We start from the raw sequence: 9,155 nt of genomic DNA, 5'->3' as shown, positions 1-9,155 counted from the left end.
AACGGTGACACTTTTACCTGAAAATATTTTGTTTATCAGTGAGCTCACCCCCCACCTACCTTCCCCTAAAGTTTGGCACTTTACTTCTGGGACACCCTGTATAGCAAGCTTTGAGTTTTTTGAAATTACCGTTACGTTGGTGAAGCCCGTGGTTTTCGTCCAATTTTCAATATGGCGCTTAAGAAGCACAAGCGCAATGTGTATACTAAATTTGGTTGAGATCGGTCAAGTAGTTTTTGAGATATGCATATATCATATAAGTGGGCCACCCCCCCCCCATTTTCCAGAAATTTCTTGGTAACTCACTTCTTTGCTAAAGAGCGATTGTATATATCAATTTTGAATAAATATTGATGAATTCCTTAGCCACACTGTTCAAAAAATCTGAAAGTACGGTAAATACACACATATAAATTCAATGCCGTATTTAAGAAAAGTCGCTTAACTTCGACAACTGTTATGTGATTGCAATAAATGAGCTATCTGTGTATTTAAAAATAGATTTAATTTTGGATAGTACTACATATTTTAAAATTTTGGAAGTTATCGATGGTCAAAATTTAAAAAATTAAGAGAAATATTTTATTTTTTTTTTAATTTACCCGATAAAAAAATCCCAACAAGCCAAGTCCGACAATAAATTATTATATACCATTTTAAAGCCCTATATATCCTCTTCTCAGACCATAGACGATCTTTAAAATCGAATCAAAAATAGTAATTAAAAAACTCATAAATCAACGAAATCGTATTTTCAGACCTAAATCGGCAGGTCGCGACCTCTAAATGACCTCTAAAAAATCTATTAAAATAGGCAATAATATATCTCACAGGAACGAATAAAATTAGGAGGTAGGGTCTTGAAATTTCCAAAAAAATCATTTTCGATGGGCACCCTAATGTCCATACATATATATGTAGTATATTCCTCTCGCTCTTTTTTTATTCTTATTCCTACTCTTGAATGCTTTTTGTATTAACTATGTATAAGTTTTTGCTTTTTCAGTATGTATTTTCATTAAGGATAATCAAACCAAACTCCTCAATATAATAAATTGTTATTCGTTAACTTGGTAACGCACAGTTCCACGTATATTTTATTTTTGTAAATCTAACGAAACAAACACAAAATAGGTATACGGTACCGGTACGGTACCAAAAGTATTTGTGCCTACAGAGAATTTTTCGCAATGTATGCAAAGGTTTTTATTTTTATTGCTTTCCGCTAATTTTATATAAAAATATAGTTCACACTACAACAAAAAACATGAATATAAAATCTCTGAACTTTCTGCAATACTCAGGAAAATTCAATAAATTCGCGTTGATTTTTTGATTTTTTTTTGTGATGTCTGTCGTTTTGACTGAACAACACCTACAACAAAAAATGACGATTTTTTAGCAATTTCAAACTTGCACTTTGTCATACTAAAATTGAATGGGCTATAAAACTGCATACTAAGAATCAAAAAGGATCTGATTAGAAAGTTGCAAATGTGTTGTATTTTCCTGAGTTTTTCCCTAAGTTATAGACTCTTTTTTTGTTGTAGAATGAACTATATTTTTATAAAAATAGACAGAAAGAAATTATAATAAATTTGCATACATTGCGAAAAATTCTCTGTACAAATACTTTTGCCCGGGACTGTACGTAAAACTGTGAGGGGTATATTTTTTCAATAGATATAGAACAATCCTAGGGACTGAGAGCATTAAAATTCTGAATTTCCTTTGTTAGGACCACCCTAATATACGCAAATGTATGTATGTATGCACATTATAAACACGGCAATGTTGCAGTAGTGGAGCATGCCACTGGTGATGTACTGGATACTGTCCCAATAAACATTTTTGTTAAATCTCAATTTGAGATGCACTTGAGAATCAGTTCTTTTCTCAAGTCTCAAACGTTAATTCTGAAATGTATCTCATTGATAGCGTTCTTGAACTAAAAGGCACATATTTAATATGAAATTTTCCTTTATTTTCAAATTGAGAAATGTTGGGTTCTCAACTTTTTCTCAAACGTGAGTAGAGCGGAACGAAATGAAATCCAGTTACTCTCATTGAAATATTTGTATAGTGTTGCCAATGATACATGCAAGAGAAACACAGTTTTTATAGGAAAGGAATTTTTATTTATGCAGTTTAACAGTTTATTTATTCATTTAGTTTAACAATGAAAAATACGGTTGATGTCAAAAATTAGTTGCATGGTTTGTTTTGAAATTAGACAAATTGCGAAAAACAGCGACCGCGTGGTCGAAGAGCCATTTTGCGACTGATGTAGCAGACTACCGATGGAATTCGATATCTGTGCCATGTTGAGATATATGGAACGGAACGGAGTGCTAACAAATTTTTTCTCAAATGTTTCTCAAACCGTTCTTAAATTGGTAAACAATGTTTGAGAAAATGTTTAGTCTCAAATGATAAACAATCAATTTGATCAGTGAGAGATTAGTGAGAGCAAAACTGTTGATGTTATATATACTGATTTCAGTAAAGCATTTGACAAAGTGTGCCACTCGTTGCTCATCTATAAACTTGATCTTCTTGGTCTTCCACCTAATTTTCTACGTTGGATCTCTTCATACCTCTATGATAGATCACAAAGGGTATTGTTTAAAAATACTATCTCTGACGTCATTGATGTTACTTCAGGAGTCCCTCAGGGTAGCCACCTAGGCCCGATTCTGTTCTTGCTTTTTATAAACGATATTTCTACAGATATAAAATTCTCCAAAATTTTAATGTATGCAGATGATGTAAAACTTTATAAATCGTACGTTTCAATTGAAGAAAGGTCTTTGCTACAATCAGACTTAAACAGCATGGCTTACTGGTGTAAAGTAAATCTTATGCCTCTAAATCTTAAGAAATGTAAAGTAATGTGCTTCTCGCGAAGAGCTGTTCTGCCAGTTTCTTATATAATAGGTAACCATAACCTGGAACAGGTATACAATTTTGTGGACCTTGGTATCACAATGGATCCTAAGCTTAATTTTAATCTTCACATTAATGTGACAGTCAACAAGGCTAAAGGTGTACTTGCATTTGTGAAACGATGGTCAAAAGAATTTAGTGACCCGTATATCACTAAAACCCTGTTTACAACATTAGTTAGGCCGATTCTGGAATACGGCTCGGTGGTTTGGAATCCAAGGTATCAAATTTACTCAGACAAGATAGAATCAATTCAAAAACAATTCCTACTTTTTGCTTTAAGAAATTTCCGATGGGCTTCTCAATATAGTCTTCCACCTTATACGAGTCGCTTAAAACTTATTAACCTTCCTACACTTGCCAGTCGCAGGGAAATGCTTGGTATAATTTTTATGGTTAAATTACTGACAGGCTCAATTTCAAGTCCGTCTCTTCTGGCTGATGTAAGCTTTAATGTTCCGTCACGCGTATCAAGACACTTTTGTCCCATATTTCTGAAAGCTTGTAAAACCAATTTTGAATTGCACGACCCACTCCGTTGCTTATGCCAGGATTTTAACTCTCATTCCAGCACGTTTGATATATCAGATCCGCTTTTCAGCATTAAGAAAGCGATACTCTCCTCTCTCAATAAGTGAATTATTGACATAAATACATAAAATCAGCTGATGAATTTAGTTCTGTAGCTGAATAGTTTTAGATCTCGACACTTAACAAACTCCTGCCCATCGTGACTCGGCACAAAAATTTAAAATATTGGTTCCGTACGTCATGCGGACTGCGCCCCTCGTGCGGATGGGCGGGAAGGGAGGGCAAAAACCGTTGGGATATTATTATTATTATTATTATTAAATCAAATTGAGTAATACGATTTTCTCAAACGTTTGAAAATTTTTGTTCCAGTGTTTGTTGGGGTATTTTATGCTGGTTGGAGGAGGATGAATGGTTGCACGCTTAAAGTGTGTTTATGGTTTGTTGATTTATAAGTGAAAAGCCAATAAATAGTAGCACGGCCGGTGTGGACATTGCTTACCTACGAGTACTTACGCGCAATGGCGCGATTTATGCAGTGCAGCCAATATTTCATTGAATCCACCATCACCAATATGAATAACAACGACACCAACAACTGTGAAAACAAAAGCGGCCACATGAATGTTTTGCTACATGTAAATTTATGAAATTAATAATTTAAAATGCGCCTGCTTGCCTTTAGCCATAACCAAAGAGATCAACAACAACAACAACAGCAACGAAGCAGATGCATTAAGCAAAAAGTTTGATCCGTCCACATGGCGTTTAACTGTGGCTTTGTGTTAAATAAAATCAGTTGGAATTTTATATGGTTTTAATCTACTCCCGACATACGAACAGAACTTTGCAATGTTAATGGTATGTATGTAGATTTAAATAAATACTACACCATGAATGACTGCATATTTGCTTGGCGATGTTCTCCTTGGAAAGTGATTTTCTTAATTTTCGTCATAAAGGACCAGTTTTCTTAATAAAATGCAATATTGCTTCATCACTACAAACAAAATGTCTGCACCACAAACCCCGCTCAGTCTGTTGCCTGGCCATAAATCTATCCAACATGTGCCCTGCGAGTCGCGATACTGCTCCCTCGTTTGGTTCCGCTTAGCGAAAGGATGAAAAGGATATGAAATTATTTCTAAATATCAAAGTGTTACAGTTTTACTACATTGCGCCATGTGAGATTAATGACTTCGTGCAGCATGCAACAATGCCGGTAGCAGCAACATGAAGCAGCAGAACAGATAAAAACTCAAAAACGTTGATGATGCGCAAAAGCAACTTTTGGTGGCTGCACTGGTGCTGATGCTGCAATACAATTTGTGGGTGGCAGCAGCAATGGCAATGGCAGGGCAACACCTGCGGATGATAAATCTATTAAAATTACTAACTTGAAAGTGTACAACACGAGGAAAAATTTAAATAATCAAAAGTTTTGCCTTTGGATGGGCACTATAGATGTATTAAAGAGCATTGAGCGCTTACAATTTCAATGTGAGGAAGCTCCTCTGAATGCATCATGTGAGTAGCAGAATCCCCGGAAAGTAAATAGGAAATGCATTAGTAACAGAAGCGGAAGCGTATTTACTGATCGCATATCTCTATTTAAACATGCACTCACACACTTAAATTTTCATCCAGCTTGGCTGGCCCGTTATTTACTCCTTTCACCAAGCCCAACAGCAAATATGCCAAAACCAAAAAAATCCGCAAAGCATGAGTCAGGAAGAGGTAATAGCTGAGCAGTTCCACTACAAGTGTACATAGATCTGGCAGCAAAATGAAAGAGCAACGAGCAGAGCAGCGGGCAATGGGCAACGGGCAAAGGCAACAGCAATACCAACAATTGCAGCGGCTGTGGCAACAGAACTCTGCAGTTAATTTACGACATCGAACTTTTATTGGGGAAATTCCTGTTCATTTCCAGGCGCGTATGTGTTAAGAAATATTGGCACTGACTCGAAGTTCAACTCGCAGTCGTTGAATATCCTTGTTCCAATACAAATGTATGTACAAAAATACATATGTTAATATTTATGTATGCATGCAAATATATTACTACATATATATATATATATATAGATATATATTACATATAAGTACTACGTGTGTATATATTAGGGTGTTCGATTATTTGCCTTTTTTCCAAAATCGGTTTCGATTTATTCGAAAAATTCGAATTTGAAAAAATCGGTTCCCGATTTGGAAATTAAGAAAAAACCGGATAAACCGGTTTTATTTAACATAGATTTCACATAGTGAAAATGCTTATGTTGGTATGAAGTCATGATTATGAATTACAATTAAAACTATTAATAGTAAAGACAGGTTTTTTATTTAAAAAGGAGCACAGCAAAATAAGTTCAAAATATGTTTTAGATCAAAAATAAAACTATATAAAAATCAGCCAAAAATTCATGTTTGGCCTTATATTAACTTTCTTTTTTAATAATCTGGAGTGCTTAGATATGCATACTGCCACTCGGGAGGTCTATGGTTTAATTTCTGGTCCCAGCAAAAAGGTTTTTTTCAAACAGTGTTCTGCCCTCGGCAGACAATGGCAAACATCCGAATGTACATACATAATATCTGTCATAAAAAAGTTTGTTCGGAGGTCGAGTATAGGTGTAGATGTCTTCATTTTTATTACAACATCAGGAAGCAGAATATGAGTTGCAGGAGAAGCTCGGTCAAACACGTAGAAAATGTTTAAGCGCCAAGCATTCAAATATTGGAATCAAATATGATATACGGTGCATCCCCAAATAACCTAGGATATAATTTTAATACTATTTAGGGGTTTCCCTTAAACTAAAATAGCCTTGAAAACTCCGAAATAACCCCAAAATCTTATTGAGAAATCAAGATTTGTATAAAATGAAAAACCCGGTTTGTTCTTCTTTTTATTATTTACCGCTGTAACCGCCTAAGCGATTTTGGCCGAGCACGCCAGTCGTTTCTCTTCTGTGCCAACTGACGCCAATTGGAAACGCCAAGTGAAGCCAAGTCCTTCTCCACCTGATCTTTCCATCGCAGTGGGGGCCTCCTTCTTCCTCTGCTACCACCAGCGAGTTCCGAGTTGAATACTTTCAGAGCTGGAGCGTTGGTGTCCATTCTGTATTTTTATTCGCTGCATTATGTCCATGTCGTTGTAAAGCTCATACAGCTCATCGTTCTATCGTCTGTGGTACTCGCCAACACGTAAAGGCCCGTAAATCTTCCGCAATTCTCTTGAATACTTCAAGAGCCGCCTCATCGGATGTTGCCATTGTCCATGCTTCTGCGCCATATACCAGCACGGGCATGATGAGTGACTTATAGTGTGGTTTTCGTACGTCGAGAGAGGACTTTACTCCTGAATTGCCTACTAAGTCCAAAGTAGCACTTGTTGGCAAGAGTGATTCTGCGTTGGATTTCCATGCTGACATTATTATCGGTGTTAATGCTAGTTCCCAAGTAAACGAAATTCTCTACTTTCTCGAAATTGTAACTGTCAACAGTGACGTGAGTGCCAAGGTGCGAATGTGCTGACTGTTTGTTTGATGACAGGAGATACTTCGTTTTGTCAACTTTTACCACCAGACCCTATCGCTTTGCTTCCTTATCCAACTTGCAAAAGGCAGAACAGACTTCGCGGTTTTTGTTACTGATGATGTCGATGTCATCGGCATACGCCAGCAATTGCACGCTCTTGTAGTAAATTGTTCCTGAGTAGTTCAGTTCTGCAGCTCTTATTAACTTCTCCAACATCAGATTAAAGAAGTCACATGAAAGGGAGTCGCCCTGTCTGAAACCTCGTTTGGTGGCGAACGGCTCGGAGAGGTATTTCCCAATTCTGATGGAGCTGGTGGTATTGCTCAACGTTATTTTACACAGCCGTATGAGTTTTGAAGGGATGCGAAATTCAGACATAGCGGCGTATAGGCAACTCCTTTTAGTGCTGTCGAAAGCGGCTTTAAAGTCGACAAATAGGTGGTGAGTGTCGATCCTTTTCTCGCGGGTCCTTTCCAAGATTTGGCGTATTGTGAATACCTGGTCTGTGGTGGATTTTCCAGGTCTAAAGCCACACTGATAAGGGCCAATCTGTTCCTTGACGGTAGGCTTGTAACCTATGCTTAGAAGGTTTATGCTTAAACCTAGTACTGCATACTACCATGTTTCGGGCCCCGGCGAAGTCGGTCAGCCTCAATCCGTTGTCATACGTTTCGTCGTGGAGGCTGAATTTTCCGACGGTGGTTCCAAAGATCCCTTCCTTGCCCACCCTGGCATTGAAGTCACCAAGAACGATTTTGATATCATGACGGGGCAGCGCTCGTACGTGCGCTCCAAGCGCTCATAGAAGAGATCGTTGGATGTCTCATCTTTCTCTTCCGTTGGGGTATGGGCGCAGATGAGCGATATGTTGAAGAATCTGGCTTTGATGCGGATTGTGGCTAGACGCTTATCAACCGGGGTGAACGACAGTACTCGGCGACGGAGTCTTTCTCTCACCACAAATCCAACTCCGAATTTGCGCTCCTTTATATGGCAGCTGTAGTAGACGTCGCAAGGCCCCAGACATTGCTTGCCTTGCCGCGTCCAACGCATTTCTTGGATGGCGGTGATGTCAGCTTTCGCTCTTACGAGGACATCAACCAGCCGGGCAGAGGCACCTTCCCCATTAAGGGTCCGGACATTCCAGGTGCATGCCCTCAAATCGTAGTCCTTTAATCGTTTGCCGTGGTCGTCATCATAAGGGGGGGTCTCATCCGAGGCTTTACCTCGCTTCTTCACTGGAAGTGGTTTTTACGTGTTGGGTCCCTAACCCAGCGCACAACCCATTGCTGGGACGAGGCTTCTTTTGCAACCAAATGCACGTTTATACAGCGAGCCACTTGCTCCAAGAAGACACCCGCTTGCAGCCGCATTTACTGGTGGACAGACGCTGCAGACTTCAGTGAGCCCTTAAACCGAATAAGTCGGAGTGGCCCCACCGAAGCTCCCTCTCTTCTCTCAAATAAGAATCAAATCAAATCGAATTTAATATCTATTGAGGAGTGGGACTTGACATGCAATATATGTACGTTGATGTTCACCAGGAAAACTTGAGCTCAGAAAATAAGAAACTTAATTAGAGCTATTCATTAAATGTGAACCTTTTGAGGAAGCCACCAGGGAACTAAGCAGCTCTGAGACCCTCATCATCCGTGATTTCAATAATTAAAATGCTTATTAAAAACGGGGTGCCTTTTTAACTAAATATCAAGGTTCTGATTCGATTCGGCTGACAGCTACGACTTTGAAACATAATTTTGTTCGAAACTTTCATTCCTGGAAAATAACAATTTATTTGCCATATCCACCAATTTATAGGTCCATTCAATAACTTTTCCAGTAAGTACTTGCAGCGAGAGCGTAAAAGAAAATTAGGGAGTAAAATTGAGAGCAAGAGAAAATTCTCTGAAAAAGTTATTGAACGCAAAACTAGTAAAAACTTGCAACTTAAGCCATTTTGACACTTTCTGACGGTTAAGTTTTTCGCGCGCAATTTTCTTTTTAGTTGGAAATAGTTCCCATCGTCATAAAAATAAAAAAATATACAATAGATTTAAAATTTTCATCCATATTTTCATTTAACTAATTTTGTTTCATCAAATCATCCTCTTAAACAGTTTGCTTACATTTCAATTTGA

Source organism: Rhagoletis pomonella, unplaced genomic scaffold (assembly GCF_013731165.1).
Source record: "Rhagoletis pomonella isolate Grant_MI unplaced genomic scaffold, Rhpom_1.0 Rhpom_scaffold_00004, whole genome shotgun sequence".
NCBI lineage: Eukaryota > Metazoa > Arthropoda > Insecta > Diptera > Tephritidae > Rhagoletis > Rhagoletis pomonella.
The sequence above is the reverse complement of the archived record's forward strand: the minus strand, read 5'-3'. Positions refer to the sequence as shown.